General features: G+C 41.6%; 1 protein-coding gene across 6 annotated transcripts in view; it reads right to left on the bottom strand.

Annotated features, from left to right (window-relative positions):
- Nucleotides 1–22,807, bottom strand: part of KCNH1 (potassium voltage-gated channel subfamily H member 1) — a 173,812-nt gene that overhangs the window by 7,562 nt on the left and 143,443 nt on the right. The gene's annotated exons all lie outside the window — the stretch shown is intronic.

The following is a 22,807-nucleotide window of genomic DNA, read 5'->3' as shown; positions in this document are numbered from 1 at the left end:
CCCTTCCTCCCACATATTCTTCTAGAAGCAATGTGCAGTTTAGGGATGCAAAGCTCGAGTCAGTCCCGCAGCCAGGGGCACAAGGACAATGGGAGATGGGCTTGGCAAGACATGGGGAAGCTCCTCATGGCTTGATTACCTCAGAAGCTCGTAGAGCATCATGTCTTAATTTATCTCTTTATTTCTATGCAAAAGAGAACATTTTTGCACAAAGAAACATTAATTTTCTATCTACCCTCCTAATTATATCTTCCTGAGCCTCTAGGGTAAGTGCTGTCTACAGGAGCAGCCCGAGGGTCCCACAGTACTGATAATAGCCTCACAGTGTCCCAGCCTGTAGCCAGGCAATGTTTCTTTCTTGTATGTGATGGAAACACATTCTCTTCAAAAACTCTGTGCATTTTACATTGGTGTTAGTATCTTCCAAGCAAACCCAAAACTTCCAGTGTGGCATTAAAAGAGAGCCAGTAAGAAGTCTTATTTGAAAATGAGAGGTCCCCTAAGCTGAAGTTTGCAATACTGAGGGTAAAAGATGCAGCCCCCAGCTTCTACTGAACACTGATACCTAATCCTTTTAGCTGCTTTTGGGGAAATCCACTCAAAGACCTTACACTTCAATGCAGAAATAACTTTCAGATTCAAATCGTTATTAGGAAATGTGTAAATAAACCCATCCCTCTGTTGCAGACAAATTTAAATTAAACTAAAGCTAATAAGCACTTCTTCACTGGCACACACAAAATGAATGTTTCTTCAGACTCCAATGCTTCTTGACAGTTTTGTCATTGTGGAGCAGGGGAAAAAACATCCTAACAGTGCGTCTTTGGAAGGAAGAAACTGTCAGACTTGGCAGCATTTCCCAAATACAAAAGAATAAAATTAGCAGGAAGGATATTTTATTTCCAAGCTGCAATTAGGAAACTAAATATGAGATAAGAATAAGAAAACAGGGTACTTGACAGTCTTTTTTTTCCTCCCTCCAGGAAACTCACTCTGCAGTGAGCTCTGTAGAAAGTGGACAAAGCAGCGCAATCCTTAAAAGTGAATGAGTAGCATTTGCAGGGAAGGGAATTCAATGTGATCCTGCAGGCTAATGGCTTCCCACACACTGGCAGTTTCCCACTTTACCTGAGGGATGAGTGTCAGCCCAGTGTTAGGGCAACTGCCCTGCTTGCTCTGTTGGAGCTGTGATGCCAGGCAGGATCTCAGGGGCTCACTCCAGCAGCATCCTGAGGCTGCCTCTGGGGGCACAAAGCCCCAGCAAACCAAGGCAGCTACAAGCCAGGTTAATTTGTCTCTGCAAAATTCTGTGTCCCCAAGCCTTCCCTCTTGTGGAGTTAGTATGTTTGGTCCTGGTGGGGACATCCACATTTGTGCCAGATGCAGCTAACAGGGCTCATTGTACATGAGCCTGTTGTCTTGGTCTGACTTGTGGATCAGGACTTTCCTTAAATGCTCAGATGTTACAAGTATTACAAATATTACGGAAAACACACTTTTTTAAATGGTTAAACATCTTCAGCAGCAGCCAAGTTATTCAGAAAATCTGGTTGTTATGCCAATGAATGTACACCTGCTCCCATAAGCAGTAAGAATAAAAAGGAAAAGAAAACAGATTTCGTTTGTTGTAAGGAAGTCTGGACCTGCACAGAAATCTGTATGTGGAATTTGATAGGGGTACAAATATGGACCTTAATCAAAGTTAAAACCCAAAATATTGTGGCAAAGATCCCACGATAGTCCCTCTTTATCTCTTTCTCCAAGCATTCATGTCTGTCTGGGAAGGGACAGAGTTTTGTACTCTCAAAATCTTCTAGCCCATGTATCATACACTGCTCAAACACAGGGGACTTCACAAGTTATGCAGCTCTCCGTAACATCACACTCTTCAAGACCTAAGCACGCAGAAAAAACCTAGTGGCAGCATTTTAACAGTATGTCAAGAGCAAAGGATGAACAAAGAACCTGAACTGAGATGAAATAACATGAAATTTAAAAACCAGGTCTAAAGCTGCATATTTCACATGTCCAATCTCAAATTTCATATCATAATTTTGTTTTTATTAAAAAGGTGCTGAATCTTGTACCTCCACATGTAAGCTGCCCAAGCTGCCAGAAATTGGAGTATTGTGGAGGTATCAGTCAACTTGAAAAATAGCCCTGTTAGGAACAGATTCTTGCAATCATATAAACATTTAACCAAGGCAAGCAGTTATGATGACTCAATAACAATTTTATTTTTTGGAAAACGCACTTAGAGAGAAGTGGAGAAATGTGCTGGTATGTCCTGGTGCACTCCTGCTCCCCTATGTCCCCACAGACCTACAACAGCACGCTCTCTGTGACCATATTCCTGCCTGTGCATGAGCCCTGTCCAAGAAAGATGGGGTTACACCAAGCATTTTTCCCTTTCCTCAGTATTATGTTGCAAAGATGAAGTCTAAAATGACTTTGGGTAAAGACTCTGCCTCTTTTGAATCATCACAGAATTTTCAAGTTGTATTTGTAGAATCAATGTTTTTGCAGATTAAAGTCAAAGTATTAAAAAAATGAGGTGGATGTAAATGAATATTTGATTGTCAAATGTGGAGTGTCCAGCAACTGTTACATGGATTTTACTGTGCTCAGCACTGGAACCCAAGCATCATTTAAATAACAGAGCACGGACATTATTTTGAACGTGACTTTTGGAATTTCTTTATTATAAGACCAAGAGAACAGATGGCAATGTGACCCCCAGCATAAGGCAGGCCATAGGATTGCTCTGAAGGGGCATTCCCTGGGAGTGATCTTGTTACCACTAGATTGCATCTTTTAGAAAACAACCAGTTTGATGGCAATAAAGAATGCATCATCACATCTTGATGAAATATTGTTTCAATTTTTGATTCAAGACTAAGTTTCATGCAATAATAGAACCAGAGAATCATACAATGGTTTGGGGTGGAAAAGACCTTAAAGATCATCTAGTTCCAACCCTTCTGCCATGGCCAGAGACACCTTCCACTAGACCAGGTTGGTCAGAGCTCCATCCAACCTGGCCTTGAATACTCCCAGGGATGGGGCATCCACAACTTGTTTGGGCAATTGTTCCAGTGCCTCAGCAGCCTCACAGTAAAGAATTTCTTCCTATTACCTAATCTAAATCTGCCCTCTTTCAGCTTGAATCCATTCCCCTTGTCCTGTCACTGCAGGCTCTTGTAAAAAGTCCCTCTCCATCTTTCTTGTAGGCTCCCTTCAGGTACTGGAAGGCTGCAATTAGGTGACCCCAAAGCCTTCTCTTCTCCAGGCTGAACAATCCCAGTTCTCTCAGCCTTTACTCACAGGAGAGGTTCTCTACTATGTTGTCCACTGTCTGTAGTTGTTCTTGTCATGAACAGTCCACTGTTCATTGTTCACAAACCCCACCAGAACGGTGCTGCCTGCCAAGTCATGGCAAGTCGTGTTCTTTGCCTCCCCTCACATTTCCAGGAAAGTAATCAACAGAAGGGCAAGGCAGAAATGATGTATTAGCAATCAGATTTTGGTCTTGTGTGCCAACACTACATGAGACAGACTTAAAGATCAAAGGATGCTACATTTAGACATATTGTGAATATATTTAAAATCTTATCCTGACAAATACAATAAAAGATCTACCCGCACCTGAAGTGGAAAGGATCTTTTGGTTTGTCAAAAGCATCCAAATTTTTTTCAACTTTCATTTGTAAGGACTGATCCAAGACTCACAGGAATAGATAGAAATACGGATTTCATCATGTTTTGAATCAGACTGTCATCATGGAGTTACAATTACAAAGCTCCCAGCCACAAAGCTGCTGCTATTATTAGCTCTGCAAGCTTGCCTTCTTTCCACCTCTGTAGCATGCACAAATACTGCAAGATTTGGCAGGTCTTCCTCAGCATAACAGCAAGTAGCATGGCAGCATTTTTCTCTGGTGCTTAATAATTCTCTTTCACAGATACAAAAACATTCCCAGAGTCTGGAAGTGCCAGATATCATAAACAATTAAAAGCTTAAAATTACTTCATACAGTGCTCACAGAAAATGAACTTAAGCGTGAGGAAAACAATCACGAAAAGGCATTCATTATTACACAGTCCATCTAGGATCTGCCAAGAACTGATGAAAATATCTTCAGGCTGATGTTAGTCCGATGAAAATTGGATCCAATTTTCTTCCTTTTTTATTTAATATTTTTTTAAGAAGCAAAAGAGAGAGACTGGGGCAGAATTGAGAAGAGACAGAAGGCTTGACAATAAAAATGCTTTTGACACTGATGGTAAAGAAACCAAATCTGCATGTGATCAATGTAGAGTATGATGATGAAGAATCCCTATAGCAGAGCATCTGCAGGTGTGAGGGAAAAAGGAGCCTGTGTCTTTTGCAATTATATGGGATGGCTTGTCAGAAAGGAGGGAATTACTGGTCCTACCTTCTTACTAAATATAAGATCAAGAGAATATCCAATGATGTTGCAAATGTCATTAAATTCTCTCTAGTTTTATTGGCTACAACAGCAGAATTTCATTTCTGTTTCTGAAGAGGAACACATCCCTTCTGGGCACTCTCAAATATTTCTAGTTTTGATTAATTATCAGAAAATTTAAAGCAAACTAAGATTCAGAAGGTCCTGGCAGTGGGGCTGTAAGGGAGTGCTGGTGTCAGCAAACCTCAGAGATCCCTGGGAGACACACAGCCCAAGAGCCAACACGTGCATGGGCACAGCCCATCTGCTTCTCCAAGAGGTCTTTGTGCTGTGGGGAGTCATCACCCTACCCTTCAGGCAGAGCAGTACCTACTTACTTTCCAAAACCCAGACTTCTGTGCATTTCATTAATAGACAAGTGCTCAGCAGAGACACAACTTCATCATTGCATGAGCATCCAGGCTATCCAGATGAATAGAGGAAACAAGGGTTTCAGTCTCTGCAGAACATCTGGGCTAAACGTTACTGTCAGGTGCACTATTGCTTCAACAGTACTGAAGCTCTTCTCTGTGACAGCCTGCTTTGTAGCCTAATTACAAATTCTAGAAATACCAACTCAAATATTAGTGTTAAATTTTGTCACTATTACTTATTTAGAAGTTATGCACAACTCAGGGCTCTACTCCTCTATGTCAAACTCCTCATTCTAATTCATGTTTACAGGCTGTGCTAGTATTGAGTGAAAAGGGAAAAGCTTCTACAAAAATGCTTCTGAAAATAAGAAAGAATTATGTCTAAAGCAATTAGTGAAAATAATAAAGAAAACCTGCCTGATCTGCAACAGACTTCCTAGCAGGTTTTGAGGCATTAAGAGATGTCTCTTCCCCAAAACAGACTCTAAACACTGTCAATAATAAACTTAGAGAACTGCACAACTAAAAACCACCCTGGCCAATAGTTTGAATAGACACAACTACAGCACATTATAGCTCATTTAGCAACCTCCGTCAGTAACATAGAAAGAATGCAAGAGAAATATGGAAGAAGAAACCATGGAAATATACATATTGCTAAAGATCTACTAGAACTTCATTATTCTGAGATGAAAAGTAGCTATTACAAGCAAATATCTAATGTGCAGACAAGAGCTTTGGGCAAATTATGCCAGATCTGAGTGGTGGAATGTTATACCCCCTGAGAACTACTATGTCCATCAAAAAATGTGAAATGCTCTGTAGGAACTTCTTGTTTCTAGTAAATGAGGAAAAAAAGAATGTTTATTGGTTTTGACAGCAAAGTGTCAGCAGTTTCCAGCAGCAACTCCTATAAAATAATATTTTCATGTTTGTTTGGGGGGGTTTTTTGCATTTTTTCTCTTTTGTTTTTTAGTACATGGGGTGCTTTTCTAGCTGTGTGCAGTTCATGTAGTGTCATCTTTTATTCCAGATCAACATACTACCTGCATTGTTGGGCAGACAACACTGCCTCGAAAACTGCTTTAAGGAGAGCCCAAGGCACAGCAGGAACTTGCCTCTCTGTCACCTAAATTACAACTATACAAAACGTCATATAATCTGTACAACGTGCCTTCTCAAGACTCAGAGTCTATTTCTCCAAGCTCCCTGTGGCTTGCTGCCATTTACTGTTTCCTGGAAGAAACCAGGCAATTTGTGAGAGTCAAGGACTTGGGATTTTTTTCCCCACCTCTAACTCAGACACAATTTCACTTGAGATCTGAAATGGATGCAGAGGTTGTAGAGCTGAGAAAAGCAATGATGTGTTGTGGGAATAGTTAAATTGTACAGTTTCGTTTCTGTGATTACATTTTAGACACTAGCTTGCCATTACCATAATTTCCTCTTAGCCAGTGTCAACCAGTTCCTTTCATTCACTTTTTTTCTCTTCTGCTTTCACTTATCTGCTTCCTGTCATTAGGCTTACAGTGATTGACAGGTATTTTACTTTCCAAGAGAGGAATCAAATGTATTTTCAAATGTATTCAAATTAATCAGAGCTTACCAAGAGCTTACGAGTCATTCAGCTACCTTCGAATGCCCACTCACAAACCAATCCACACAAATACAATTCTCAGTGTTCCCAATGCACAAGGTTTGTGCAGCTCTCGAAATTATAAATTGAGAATTACATTCAGATGAAATTTCCCTGCATAAATTGCCTAAGATAACATGAAGTCTCTTTCATGTTTCAGAAGTGTCTCTCCCTGAGTAACCAGGCTTAAAGTTCAGCTATAATGTTGAAGACAAGCAAACTAACCTGCAGCCCTGCACAGAAAGAGGATAAATCTCCTACCCAAGTAGGTGGCCCAGTATGGCTGCACAGCCATGCATAGTCAAGCATCCAGTGCCACTCAACTGGTCTGTCCTTTCCCTGTTCAAGTGTTTGGATAACATTATGTGAGAAGAAAACAAACTATTAAAAACTGAATGAGAATCAACAACACACAAAGTACACTGCTTACAATTTCCCAAAGCAGCTGTCAAACCCCTTCAGCCCTAGCTAACAGCCAGGAGGTTAAAACATGGAAGGGAAGACAAGAGTTGACTGTACTGAGGTGTTTCAGACTTTCTCATTACAAGAGCTCCTCTAAACTCACAGTTCCTAGGAACACTCTCTGCCAGTTTCCCACAGTCCAGTTGCAGCTGGCGATGATGATAAGTGAAGACCCTGTCTTCCTTGTCAACTGTCAAAACTGATAGCTGTCTTCCACCTGCTAAATCCACAGGTGAGTTCATTAAAATATCCACGGACTGACTGATCCCTCCAAGTAACTTCACAGAGAATCCTTTAGAGCTGAATTTCTTCATTTTGCTTCAGGTATTTTAGTTCTGTGAAAGCAGACACTTAGGTCCCATAGTGAATATTGATTCAAATACTGGCAGAGGAAGGTGATTTCTATCTTATCAGCATATTTCATTCACACATCTCTAAGAGTTTTACAACGATTTCTCAATCCTCCCAACATGACCAATGCCATTATTTTTATTATTTACTTAGCAGCTATGCTTAGGGTTGTATTAAGCTTTCAGTTTATACACACACAGAGCAAAATACCATTATTGAATGAGGTAAAATGGTCTGTTTCATAGGACATCACAGGCCCGGCACATATTGCAGAGTCTCATGTCAGCCACACAAGCATTTATCAGCAGGTGAACTGTTACTTGTGCAAGATGTCCCTTTCTGATACAGTTGGTGAGAGTTCACCCTTACAAGTCTCAACACAATTTGTCAAAAGAGTTGTGATTCTAGACATGCTTAAATTGATTTCTCCAAAGAAAACACCTGCTCCAGAATAGGAAAACTAGGAAAATTCAGCATGAGAGCATTGTTTTTCCACAAGCAGACTGAAACCCCCATTTTAAAAATATGTACCATCATCTGTATTCAAAAAATGACAAAGTTAGATCTGAATACTGAAAACCTCTACATGTCTTTTACCAGGACCAGTAAGAACTGCAAACTCCAGACTCTCTGAGACATTGAAATGTAAGTCTAAAATCTGCCTTTGACCCAGCCTTTGTTTGTACCACACCTCTCACTCTTACACAGATATGGGAATTCACAATGGTTCATTCATCCCCAAATCCCTTTTCAGTCATAAATTCAGGCTGCATTTGCAACCATTTTTGTCAAAAGGTTTTGTTTAGGAAAAGAGTATGCTTGTATCTTATGCTTGGACACCACGGACATGGTTTTGTCTACCTTTTTTTCCTGAGTAGTTGGGAATACTCATAGACAGCAGAAAGCAAATTCCCTTTTCCCCTCTTTCAGAAGCATGGTTCTAGTCACCACATTATGGGGACAAAAACTCAGTTCAAACACCAAAGTGCACAGAGACACTGAGGGAAGCCCTCCCTCCCCTTCCCTCCCTTGCCAGCGCTTTGCACTGTGATGAGGTGATTGTGATGAGATGTTCACCCACTGCAACTGAGACACAGGCTGGGATGGCTGAGGTTTCCTCAGGGAGAGCTGTTCCAAGTGTCCCCTGCCCTTTCACTTCAAAAACATCCTGCCTGCCATGCTACAGAGACATTCAGAGCCAATGCTTCCAATAGGATGGGCTGAAGGAATTTCTGCTTTTAAAAGCATGAATTGGAACTGAGGTCCCCCAGCTTCCTTCATGCAGGTGACAGGACTGGTGCTCCCACCTGGAGACAAAGACCCTCACCAGGATGGAGGATTCCAACATTCTGGCTCCTGCTTCAGCAAATGCTCTCATCACTGGTTCAAAAGAGAAAGCCTCAGCTGGGAAGATAATGACACCTAATCCCAGAACCCCTCCTGGATAGCAGTTTTACCATTCTCTTCATCTTCTCAAATCAGTGAGAAAAATTAACTTCCAGAATCTGAAAACTATCCCAGTTTTATTGAATAGTCCCCTCCTCCTGCTCTGCAACTCTAACCCTTCATTTTCCTGAACTAAAATGTTTCATTTCCTCTTACAGACAGCTTTTCATTTAAGCGTTCTCCTCTTCTCCTGTTTTCCCACTTCACTGAGACAATGCAAAATATTTAACTTTCACTTGAGAGGCAGGGAGGTTTGAAGAGTTCAGCTGTAGCTTTAGCGAGGCAGAACACAGACTGTGCACTGACGTGGTTACACGCTTTTAAGTGATCAATAAAATATTGATTGTTTAACTATCGTGCTTTGCCTTCTCTACGTCTTCCATGTTCTAATGTCACATTGGGCTAAACTTAAATACCTCAGGTGACATCTCCTTGCTTCCTCCTAAGGAGCACTGTAAACTCAGTTTTCTCCTTGATCCTTTGTTCTGAGATAAGAGAGAGATGTGACACAGAGCCTGCCCTTGAGCAAACTGCTTCTCTTCCACTGGCAGTATTGGGACATTAAACTTTAACCTCTAAGCATCACTGAAATGAGATCTATTTTGAGTTTCAGAGTTGTACTAGTATCCCAGAGAAGCCACTTCCAAAGCCATATCTCAGATTAGGAGTGCAGTGAAGCTTTGTAATCTCAGTTTAACTCCTCCGCACCCTGCATCACAGGCTCTTTAGCTCCCCATGTGCATTTATGGTTTATACTTACATAGCATAATCTTCTTATGTTTAAAAGAAGAGAGGCATCTTTCAAGGAGCTTGTCATATTATGTTTTTTACCCATTTTTTAGTCTGATCTTTCACATGAACTGATTCTTATCCCAAGTGCAGGGATGCAAGACACCATCATCCTGATCAGAAATAAAGTCTGTGAGCAGCAGGCTATACTCTCCTGAAAATGGGAAGAACTGCAGCCATGGAGAGGTTGGAGAAGCTGCTGGAAGTCAGGTTGGTTTCATGTTGCCACAGACCCACAGCAGGTGCTGTGACATTCTGCTTTGTCATCACCATGTTGCAAAGCTGTGCTTGAGGAGAGGAAGTGAAGGTTTGCCATGTCCCTCATACAACTTGGGGGACACAACCAGGGCCTCAGGCACTTGAAATCCAGCTGGGAACAGTTCCCAATGCAAATCATAGCCTAAGAGTAGACATTTCAAGAGTACTGTAAAGTTTTTCTGTCATGACAATGATTATACTTGACTACAATGTAAAAATTTGTTTAATTGCTCAGAACTAAGCAAACAAAGCTGAAATCCCTCTTTTCCTGTCTCCATGAGAGCTCTTCCCTTCTTTCTGCTTTTTCTTATGCCTTTTTAAGACATCTAGTCTGCAAGAATTACTTGTCCCAAAATTCACTTAAATTTGTCCAGGTGAAAAGATGGATGATCCTATTCCACAGGCATAGGCTGAGACATTAAAAATATGTACCAAGAAAAGGAAACTATTTCCTTAGCAACTGAAAAGTGCACCAGACACTTCAGCATTTATGTATGTTGAGAAATAATACCAGACTCCACAAAGAGAGTACTTCAATATAATGGAAACAGCCATTTAATGGAAAATGCTGCTTTGAGATCCAAAAAAAAGACAGGGTTATCCAAAATAATATTAGCCAAGGATCTAAACTCAAGCAAAGACAACAGCAGATATGGCGCAGTGCATCCCTCTGAATCTGAGTAAACAATGCTTACATCAACCTGTTATGTGTGCACACCTGACAAAGACACAGCTGGACAATCTAACAGGGAGCTCAGAGAAAATAGAAGTGTTTGCACAAACAGCAAACCGTGCTGAAGAATCTCCTCCTGACATTGTTTTCAACTAAGAGGTTACAATCCTCGGAAACACCAAGCAGTCATCATTATATAACCAGCACCAGCAACTGAAAGCTGGATTTTGGCAATAGCTTCATCATCCCACAAAAATGACAAGTGCTCCTTATTTTTCACATAATGACATCCACATAATGACATAATCAAATGAACTGCTTTTAAGACCATCTCCCTTACTGCATAATAACCCCATTTCTCATGGGAACACATCCACCAGCTGGGATTTGCCACCTAACTTGTGTGCACCCACTTACTTCCCTGCTGCAATCACAACTCGAGCAGGTGGACCTGAGCCATCGTCCTGTCGCTCTCATCAGTCTATCCGGGGGCTGTGAAGGACTAACAGATTTTAGAGGACTCAGAGGCTTGTCAAAGATACATCTCATCCTCCACCCCTGCTGTCCTCTCAAATGCCCCTGAACTCTCCCAACATGCATCTTTATCACCACTCTGCCCATGGCACAGATTTACATCAGGCTTTATCTGGCTCTATGCTACTGATCGCACAGGGGCCTCGCCGCAGAGGTTTTGGCGCCAGATTCATAAAAAGAAGCTACAGTGCTTTCAGACTTCCAGCAGTTTTTTCAAAAGTCCACAGGACAAAACATTTTATCTTGAGATGAAACAGCACAGTTCCTATAACTCCTGGCATGGGGAACTCCATGCTGACCCTGCTGAAGCAAGCCTATGGCACATGCACACACCTGGGCTACTCTGCACAAAGCAAGTTTTCATACTTTTAATTTATCCATTTCCCAACACTTGGAGCTACTATTATATACTATGTAAAATCTAGAGAAACTTTAAAGACGTGATTTCCAACCCTCACTTCCTGATTTTTATCTAATGCTGGACTTTCTAGCAAATACTTGACTGCAAAGGCACAGAAGGGGCAAAGAGATGGTGCATTCATTACACCATCACACTGGCAAATTTGCATCATATTCAGATGGAAACCATTTGGCTCAGAAGCATCATTGCATAGTAAATCAGCTGTAATTTCCTTTATTCTCATTGTGCTAGAGGGGCATCCAGCCCAAAACGCCTGTTTGGCTGAAGTGGATGGAACCACCAGGCAACTGCTGGATCCAGCTTTTGTTCCTCAGTGACAGAAGGCTCTAGAAAATGCTGTCAAGGAGGGCATGTCAATGCTGGCAGAGATTATTTAATCTCCCTAAACTCCGAAACCTGCTCACTTATAACTGGGATCTGATGCCAGCTCTCAGGACGAGTCCTCCTGGCAGGATGCCAGCACTGGAGCATCTCTTGATGTGCTGCACACTTTCATTATGTGGAAAAGCTATCCTCCAGCTCAGTGGTGGGTAATGAGCTGCCCCACTGTGCTCCTCACCTGGGTGTCTGTCCCTATGCTCAGAGCAGAGTCCTCACACCCACCAGCCCCACAAACAGAGTGTGACACACCAACATGCAGGGCAGGTGTGGCATCCTCCATGCCATTCCCATGGAGAGGGGAAGGCAACATGCTCAAGTGCTCTCACTGCCTCCATAAAGTGTCTGAGAACAGTAAATACACTGCCTGCCTATGGTCTCTCAAAGCCAGGTCTTGCACCAAAGGAGGTCAAGAATTAAAATACTTGCCAACAGCTCTCTTCTCTCTCTCTCTGTTCCCCAAAGATCAGCAGCAAAACAGGCAGGGCACAAAAATCTTTTTCCAGCACACAAAGCTGAACCCACAATGTCCCTCTCTCATGCACTGACAGTAGGGAGTGCTGGATATCACCAATTTCACCTGCAGCCCATTTATCTTTAACACAGGGCCAGCCTTAAACTTCTTAGAAGAGTTTTGACAAATAAAATAATTGAAATAAATATCTTTGAGCTCTCAAATCCTAGAAGGCCCTTGGGAAGATTTGTCAGGAATGTCCTATGCTGCTGAACACGGGCTCTGGGAAGAGCAGGAGCTGCCTGGACAGGCGCAGTGAGCAGGGTGGTGGGAGGTCTGCAGGCAGACGTGCAGACCTTGGCGGCACATGAGCTCAGCTGCCAACAGGCATCCCTGTGCAGACAGATGCAATAACTTCCCCAGCAGCTCCAAGCTATAAAGTATGTTTCAGTCGTGATGTTGGACTTAATGAAAACACCCTTTGAACAAGTGGTGCTCAGGAATCTTTTCAATTTTATTTGCAAATTCACTTTTTCCCTCCCTCAATCAATCTGTCTTACCCGGTTAGAAAAAGCCCAATCCAGCTGCTATTAGATATTTCTCTAACATGAGAGTTTGCCAGATCTGGCATTTGAAACAGATTTTGCCTTTAGTATTCCTTTTACTTAGCATTTGCTGTTCCATACATGGCTTCTTAGGAAATGTGGTTTATTAATAAAGAGGATTATTTCTAGAACATTAGTTTGCATTAAACCAGCTAAAATTCAAACTGCTGCTCTTCAAAATCACCATCCTTGAAATACCATAAATTGAAAAGCTGTTGCTTCAGTAAGCCATGCAATTTTTTAGCATTTATCTTAAATATGACTACGTATCATCACCTGTTCTGCAGCCCAGCTGCCCCCAGCACACTGTCTGGAACTCAGCTTGCTAAAAATAAGAGCTACAATAGCATCTTCTGATTTTTCTTGCTCTGCCTTTTTTTAAAATGCATTTATAGCATCTGCATCCAACTTTCCAATCTTGTTCAGGTGCAGCAGTGATTAAAAGAAGATCCTTTTAACGTTGTTATTAGAACTCCTCCCCTGTGAGAGGCCTAGGTTTGCTGCTAAAGGGTGTAGAGCTGCCTGTGAACAGCTGGCTGCCTGCTGCTGCTCTAATGTGCAGACCCAGAAGGACTCAGCAGAGGCACAGGATGCTGCCATCACTCCCTGTTAGCTGAGTCAAATTACTTCACAGGGCATATTGTAACTAATCAGCGCACAAACCTCATCTTTGCCCATCTCATGAAAAGGATTCCCCAGAGGGAAGATAGAAGTTTCTCTGTCTTAATAGATGTTGGGCATATCATATTGCATTTGGTTATTTTCTTAAATACATAATTTGCTGGATACATCTACCATATCAAAGCTTTGAAGAAGCAGTCATCAGGCAGACAGTACGATTCAGATAAAGAGGAGAATACTTTTTGCCTGTACCTTGGGGGCAGGGAGAATCTAGGCTCATCTCTGCATCACATCCAGCTCTGAAAACACTTGGTCTTTGTGTCTGCTTTGGTTATTGAAACTGCATCTTGCCAAACGATCTCCAGCACTGGTGCTAAAGCAGTGAGTCACTCTCGATTGCCCGAGAATTTCCAAGGCATTTACACGCTTCAGTACAACATTCTGTTCTTGTTCTCAGAGAGGCTTCTTCACATTCAAACCTGCTCAAGGACAAACCTACAGCAAGCAGCTACCGACAGCAAAGCAGTGCTGAGACTCCCCAAAATTTGTCGTTGCTGTTGGCTTTGCAGTTGGTTCTGTTTTTCACGGTGTCAGAGGCTGAGCACTACACCATCAGTGCTGCATCCAGGACTTCAGCTGGGCTCACAACCCTGAACGGGAGGGAGGGCGAGGAAGCAGTGCAGGGACTCTGCTGCCAGGTTCATGCAGCAATTCTCTGACCAATCACCACATCTCAGATGTGAACCTCTACTCAACCCCAACAAAATGGGAGTATGATGGCAAGGCTGCTCAGTATGATGGCAAGGGTACCTCAGGAGACACAAAGAAGCCTCCTGAACTGCGTGAAAACAGTTTGATGGCTGTGGTGACACCTGCCAAAGAAATGAAATCAAACTCCAAGCAGACCACATTATCTTTTCTCTACACACAGACCATTAATTTGCCTAGCTGCAGTCTGGCATGATGATGCCATATCTATTTTATAGATAGGGAACAAAATACAGAAGAAAATAAATTGTTTTTTAAAGGCCACTAGAGACATCTTTTTGCAGAGCAGAGATGTGAACTAGTATCTCCCAAGTCTCATTTTAATACACAACAGAGAGGTAGCTCTCCCTCTTGTAGGCTTGGACTAAGTGATCAGAAGCTTTCTATGATACCAGGCATTTATTTATTGATACCAGGCACTGCAGAGGTCCTGCAGGACCTTAGTGCTGCATAGTGTCTACAGACTGAGGCACTGATAGGATGATGCAGTCACACCTCTCTGCGTTTGTAGATAGCCACACACACAGGAGTTAAACTGAGAAGGCTTCTGGCTAACCAAAATGCCTCTAAACACAGCCACAATTCACAGACCAAACACCCAAGTTTGGTATTGACTGGCCTATGTCCTCACTTTGACTGAGGCAACAAATCTGGCAACAAATTTGCAAATGCATCATACACTGCATTGAGATGTGTTTTGCATGTAAGGGAACCAGGACTGGGATACTTCAGACTCCCTGTGGCTGATGGCAGCATCTCATCTATTTCTGGTGTTTGCTAATCTGCCCTGACCAAAGGCATGAGGGCCAGGAGTCAGGACTGAGCTATGCTTGCTGCTGGGAAGGTCAAGCACTCCTGGGCAGTGCAGCATGCAATGGGAAAATTCATCAGCAGTGATGGGGCCATTGTTCCAATCGGGTCATTTAAAGCCAGATGGTTATAAAAGGAGACCTCAATGCCTGAACAGGAGAGGGTGACAGTTCTACTTTCTCCTTTATGTTCTCAAAGGTGAGATAGGGTCTGCACTCTGCTGCATATCTTCCCTCTTCCCACACTTCACTGCCAGATTGAGCCCTAAATTTTGTGCCTAACTATAGCTGATGGCACCCTCTTAGCACTGGCAGTTTTAGGCAACAAGCAGATGTCACTGTGCCTTTAACACACTGGTGGACATAGCTTTAGAGCATCATGATTTTGTTGAAAACATATCCAGTTTGTATTAGTATTACAAAACCAAACAAGTGAATAGAAACAAAGTTTAAAATGTTTAACAGGTAACAAATTCTGCTTTACAGCACCCAGGAAATATTTGTCACAAGCAAAAGGCTCAGAAAATCAAAGCCTGGCCTCAGCTGAAGAACCATCTATACCATTTCATTTCCTGGCCAGTTTCTATCAATTCTGTAAATATCTGGCAATTGAAATGTCTCCTGCACTCTGTCATATATAGGAAATGCTCCCAGAATCAACACAAAAATCACAGTCAGAAAGAAAAGAAACCAAAAAACCAAAAAACAATCCACAAATAATTCAACTGAAGTAAGCACCAACTTTTTACAGGAGTTCTGCTAACTGAGATGAATCACCATACTTAAACCCCTCCACAGGACAATTACAGCACATCTCTTAACTTTTTAGGTCTTCTCTCCCTATCTGAAAAGATCCTTTTTAAAGACTGGATCTAGATTTAAGTCCAGCTATAGTGTCTAAGTCGCTGAAGATGTTTGGGTATGCTCTGGGAGCTCCAGTAGTCACTGTCCTCCTCACACAAGGCTCCAAGACAAGAGCACTCAGAAGTTCCCATTGATGTAATGACATTGAGGGGGAAGACAAAAAGTGTATGCAAAGCTCTTCATTCCAACTGGAAAAGTAAGCACTGTCAAAAAAAGCAATCTTCCTGCACACGTAAGAATTAGTAAAAAATCTGAGTAAAATACATATTTTAGGATTTGATCCAAATTTATAAGCAACAGCAGTAAATTTCACCTTTTTTGCAGCTTTTAAATTTTTTTTTTATTTTTTCACTACCATTCTAGGCTTTGGAGTAAGCTTTACTCTCTCAAACAGTACCTGTCCACTTCAATATCACCTTTTACATGGGAATCTTAAGTAGATTCAACTTTGTAACAGCTTCTGAAGCAAGGAAAATATTGCTTTTGCTGCCTGACTGGAGAGTCAAGAGAGTGAATAATCAGCCTAGCTTTTAAACTAGATGCCTGCAGTAGAAAGAAAAGCAATCCTTGTTTTCTCAGCAATATGGGATGTTCATTGTAAGAATAAATGCTCAAAGGAGTCATATATGCTTGCAGAACAGTTAAAGGTAGTGTATTGAATTACCAGTGCAGTAAATAAATTACTTTGACTTGTGTAACACTAGAGGAATAAGAGGTCCCTAGTTTTAGTTCACTGGGATGGGCTGCTTTCAGGCAAAGCCAAAAACGTGGTAAAGCATCAAACTGCTACCATCATAGTGGAAAAGTTAATTTATCCAAGGACATGAATTCGACCATGCTTTACCAGACCTATGTACACATAAAATAATTCACTTCAGGTAAATGCAAATCGATTTCACTCCCACAGTGGTGTGCAGGTCCCATGAATTTCCATTACTGTAAATAAGCTCATAATGTAAGGTTAAATTTCTCAAGTAGAAAATACTGCATCTATAAAGTATGTAATTTCAGTGATCACAGAATGGTTTGGTTTGGAAGGGGTCTTTAAAGGTCATGTAGTTCCAAAGTCCTTGCTGTGGGCAAGAACACCTTCCACTAGACCAGGTGTGTTGGTTTTGCTTGGCCTGGTTTTTGGTAGCGGGGGAGGCCACAGAGGTGGCTTCTGTGAGAAGCTGCTAGAAGCTTCCACCACATCCAGCAGAGCCAGTCCCTGGTGGCTCTGAAGATGATGGACATGTCACTTGCCAAGGCTGGGCCAGTTAGAGATGCTGGTTATGCCTCTGCGATGACAAATCAAGAAGAAATTCAAAACAAAGATGCACGCAGGTTTTTTTAGCCAGAGAAGAGAAGGAGGTGACAACATGTGAGGGAAACAACATGGAGACACCAAGGTCAGTGGAGAAGGAGGGGGAGGACTGCACCCTGTGGATGAGTGACCCATGCTGCAGCAGTTTTGAGATGGGGCAGTTTTGGGATCCAACCTGACCTTGAAAATTCTGGGGATGGGGTATCTACAACTTCTCTGGTTCTGTTCTAGTCCCTCACCACCCTCACAGTGAAGAATTTCTTCCTAATCTAAATCTACCATCTTTCAGTTTGAAGCCATTGCCCTCTGTTCTATCACTACCTGCCCTTTTTAAAAGTCCCTTTCCAGCTACTGGAATGTGCTCAAAGGCCTCTGCAGAGCCTTCTCTTCTCCAGACTGAACAATCCCATCTCTCTCAGCCTGTCTGCACAGGAGAGGTGCTCCAGTACTCCAATTATCTTTGTGGCCTCTCTGGACTCATTCCAACAGGTCCAAGTCCTTCCTATGTTGGAGTTCCCAGAGCTGCAAGCTGCAAGCTCTGGGCAGGGCTCCTGTGTTGATGAGCAGCACTGAGTTCACCAGGCGCTAATTTTTCACAGCGCTTTGCATGTCCTGTCCATCAGCCAGCGGCATCCAAACCCTGCACAGCCAACAAAGTCATTTCCTCATGGACTTTCCTTGTTGCAGTAGCTTTATCCTTTCCTAAGATTAATTAATTCCCCTTTGCAGTGCTCTGTGACATTTTACTACTCATTTACCCACAGAAGAAGGATGGCACGTCGGCTCCTAGTACGTACTTGTGCTTTATAATCAAGCCAGATTGTTTCTGTAACATCAATACATGCAGTCCATCCTTTAACTTAAATCAATACAGATCAAAATAGGTTATGACTTCTATGCAAAAAAAAAAAAAAGGTTTTGAGACAGTCTGTGAACAGCTGTATGGATTTTGTTGAGCCTGAAGGATGACTTTGTCGAAAGCATGGAAAGTTGCACATTTTCAAATAGTCAGAAAAGGATGGAAATGTCATCAGCTAGTGTCAGTGTAAGTACACCTCTCAAGAATGCCAGAAACTAAGTAGGACTGGGGAAATGATTAAAGCATACTGCAATGCAACACTCACACAGACATCTCAATCCATACTCCTTTATATATAAAAGTAAGAATTTAGGGAGAAACCATCACACTATACTGTGTTCTGCCTTCCTGTAAGATAGGTGTTTCTTTTTTCTAAACAGGTCTTTAAGGCAGAGCCAGATATGAGGAAGAAACAGCTGCTGGAAGCAAGGGATTTCCTGAGATTAAGAATTCTATTTTCAAGAAATCTTTAAAATGTCCAAAAGAAATAAAACTGCATGCACATTGACCTTTTTTCTTTCTTTCTTTTTTTTTTTTTTTGTAATAAGAACCAGCCCTTGAAAATAAAATAATTTAAAAAACATTCTCAAAAAACCTTTGCATGCTAGGGCAATAGCAATTTTCCTTAAGTGTAAGGAAAACTGAGACAGAGCATAGCTATTACTCAAGAAAATGTGGCTTCCGAAATGTCTGGTTTACCAGTTGGATACATTTACATTGAAGAATGTTAAAAGCCCTGTGCAATGGAACAGAAACATAAGAGGCATGAGTCAGCAACAGGACAGGATCATCTTTCTTTTGATTTAAAAGAGCTTGAAGAAACTCTGAAACATAGAAGCATTCAGATGTAAGCAATTTGAGGAAGATTATAATTTTTTTCAATCTATACAGTGGGGACCTATCGGACAGAATTAATAGGTGTTTTGCAAAAACCCTGCAGTCACAGTAGGATGATTCATGCTACATTGTTCTTATATAGCATATATGTATGGAAATTTGTGTATCATATTTAAATGCTACAATATATTCCCATTGTACAAGATTTCATGGGATCAGAGCAAGAAAGCTTTCCTGCACTACACTGAAAAAACATAATTTGCATTTTATTTTAATACAAATGATAACAAGCAGAGAACGGTCTGAAATGCCCATTCTGTGTAAAGCCACTCTCACCCTGAAAAGAAGGAATTGTCAGCTTTCCAACAGGTGCCTGCTGTAACTCTGCACAATGGAGATGAGATGTCTTGGCTAATGGCGATTTCATTCAAAACAGGCACTAAGACACCACTGAACTCCAGTAAGGAGCTACTTCTATTGTTGAGGACAGGATAACATGGGAATATCCTGGACAGAAAATTTTTAAAGAAAAAACTCACAGTTAATTTTTTTAAATCACATAATCATGTGGAAAAACTGTGGTCAGCTTATGTAAGATAGTACAAACAGGTCAGACTTCTGAGATTGGCCACACAGATTCACAGGTTTCCTCAGTTTCCGGACTTGTTCCACCACCAGTGGCATTCACAGAATCATAAAGTCATAGGATAGTTTGGGTTAGAAATGGCCTTTAAAGGTCATCTAGTCTGACCCTTTGGTAATGAGCAGGGACGTTTTCAACTTGATCAGGTTTCTAAGAGACCCATCCAATCTGATCTTGAATTTTTCCAGGGATGGGGTGTCTGCTATCTCTGTGGAAAACTTGGCTAGTGCCTCACCTTCCTCATTGTAAAAAATGTCTTCCTTATCTCTAGTCTGAATCTACCTTCCTTTAGTTTAAAACTATTAATACATGTCCTATTGCTATAGGCTCTACTACAAAATCTGTCCCCATCTCATAAACCCCTATTCATATTCTCCTATTCTTATTCTATTCTCATTTTTAGGAAAACATAGTTGGAACACATCTGTGAAGCATCGCAACATGACTGTGATGCTCCTAAAACAAAATTGTAAAGTGGGCATGGAGTGGAAGCCAAGCTTCTCAAGCCAATTTCACTTCTGAAGTGAAATTAAAAGTGTGACAAAGTGGCTGACGTGAGATACCTAATCCTCAACCTATCAAGATGGCAAGTTGATTGTTTGGTGAAAATTAGAATTACATTTTCAGAAGTCTATTTAATCCCTTACAGATGTCATTGCTGCTTTGTTTTGGTTTTCCTGCTAGACTGGAATCAGTTATCACATACATTTTTAATTATTTTGTCCAAAACATAACTTACTCTCCATCGGTTCAATCACCCTTTACAATGAAAATTTTAGAGGAGATCATTTTGCCCTGGCTTCACTTTTATTCAGTGGGAAGGATGAGGATGCTACAAAGGGGCTTATAAACCTGCTGTCAGCAGAGCAGGGTCTCCTCTGGTGACAGTGCTGTGACAGAAGCTGCAGGCTGCCTTCCTGCACAGCCACTTGCATTAAGAAAACCACTCTGGGCCCAAAACTCTGTGAAGGACATGATGCTGCTACAAGTGGTACAAGGCCTGAGAGGTTGCCATGACAGAGACGGGACAATAGGTTTGCTAAATTTCACTATAGGTCATTCCTGCCCTTAAAATACCCAATTTAGGAGGGGCCAAGCCCCCAGTCATATCCTTCAGGGTGCAAGTTCAGCACAGCTTCACTGAAGTTACTGGAATTGTCTAGAGAGGAAAGCAGTAACCTAATAACTGAAATCCATGCTTTCACTAGTAAGAATAAAACTACACAAAAATCTATCAATGAAAAAAAACCTGAGTAATTTTGGAAGATATTCAACCCAGATCTCATTTCAGAGCTTGGCATCATCATCTTTCTCCTACCAATTTCCCTTAAGAAGTTGCACAATATTTTTCGTGATCACAAACATAAATGCTGCAAAATATCTTTAAAGCTTTAGCTGAAGTAACTTCCACAGCACACAGGAATTGGGAGGGCAAGTGCTGCAAGCAGCTGTAGTTAGAGCCATACTGGAGTTCTTAGGACACCTGAGATGGCAGCACTTACAGGAATAAGTTCCCTACAAATCACTAGCACATCTGTTGAAGTGCTACATACCTTTATAGCATAAGCTTTTAAGGGAAAAAAAGGATTTGTGACAAATTAAAAGATTAAAAATTTCAAGTATCTGACAGCAACTTACAGCAATGTTCAAAAGTTGCCTCCATGCAGTCATTATTCTGCCTTTATTCCCTGACCCACATCACTTCCTTACTGTGCTGGATGTTAAAGCCAATGAGAGCACATCCTTTTCTCATTCACATTTTGCTCAGTCTGAATCTTTAAATGTCCCTATTTTACCATTCAAGATAAGTAAAAAAGTCCTACTGAATAGCAGTGCACAAATGAGTAATACTAATGCCTATTGGATTAATCTTTAATTTATCTTCCTCACCTGAGGGATGCTTTAAAGCATCAGTCTCGGCTCTGACCTGCAGTGCCAACCTGATACAAATTTAATGCACTAAGGTTCAGTGCAAGTATGCAGCCCAAGACTGTATTTTGGAGAGATGTAACTTCAGGGAGTGAGAAGTAGTCAGGAACCCACCTAACCCATTACCATTCTGTCCTGCCTTTAAAATCCTGTCAAAGCTGGTGAGGAAGGCAAGTGTGTGCCCACATGTGCTGTTCTGGGTCTCTTCCCATTCTACAAGGGAACAATTTTGAGGTGGGCTGCTCCAAAGTGTGGATGCAGACGTTCAAAATTTGGAAGAGAGTTTCCCTGGAGGTTTTAGAAGTGCAGACATCGAAGGGTTTGGTTTGGTTTGGGTTTGTGTTGTTGGAGTTTAGTATCTCTGTGAATCAGGTCCAAAACCAAAATACAGCACAAGAGAGGCATATGGATTTATCGTGTGCTTGTGGCTCAAGAATCCGAAAGACCATATTAAAACACTTCTCACAGATACAGCATTGGATTTCCTGTGCCACAGATAAAGACAATCCACTGTTGTTCTGGTGACTCATGAGAGTACAATGCCAATTTTCTTCATTTCAATGCTTTGGCATTAAAGCAGGTAAAAGATACTGCTCAGGCTCAATAAACTGGGAAATACTGGCCTTATTGCTCATCCTTATGAGATGAGCAGAAAGGGTACAACTTTTAAACTTTTTTTTATAACACTGCATTTGTTCAATCACTGCTGAAAAAAACCCTCTTGTGCTTAAACTAGCAGATGTTTTTTGCATGATTTGTCCTCGATTCACACATAAGACACAAGAAATACCATTGCAAAAAAAGAAAGTGGCTAGGGCAGAGCAAAGTGAGGTGACATCACAATTGAAACAACAAGATTATGCCTTGCATGCATGACCCTTGTGTAAAAATACTTCACTCGCTTCTCCACGATGCTACCCTGTAAAAAGGTCAGATCTACTGTATTACCAACCTATAAATAATTCAGGGTTATAAAGCTTCTTATCTGATGTTGAAAATGCAGAGGGCACACAAGAGTGCTTTTTGAATAAAGTCTTCATAAACCTTGCAGATCAGAGAATATTAAACCATGCTGCCTTCACCACAGCCCTGACGAATGCTGCACTATTCCCTCAGACTGCAAGGGCAGGGAAGTCTCTGGGATCACTTGCACAAGGTCCCAGGGAGGATCCTCTGCAAAGCAGTTTAGCCACCCAAGCTCCTGACCCACAGGCTGAGTGCACAGCCCAGGCTGGGCTCAGGAGCTAGAGAAACCTTGGATTTGCACAGGGGCTCTTTCACACCAGACTTTGTGCCTGCACAGAAGAAGAGCTGATGTTTT

This window comes from Lichenostomus cassidix, chromosome 3, assembly GCF_008360975.1.
Source record: "Lichenostomus cassidix isolate B80296 chromosome 3, HeHo_3.0, whole genome shotgun sequence".
NCBI lineage: Eukaryota > Metazoa > Chordata > Aves > Passeriformes > Meliphagidae > Lichenostomus > Lichenostomus cassidix.
The sequence above is the reverse complement of the archived record's forward strand: the minus strand, read 5'-3'. Positions and strand labels throughout refer to the sequence as shown.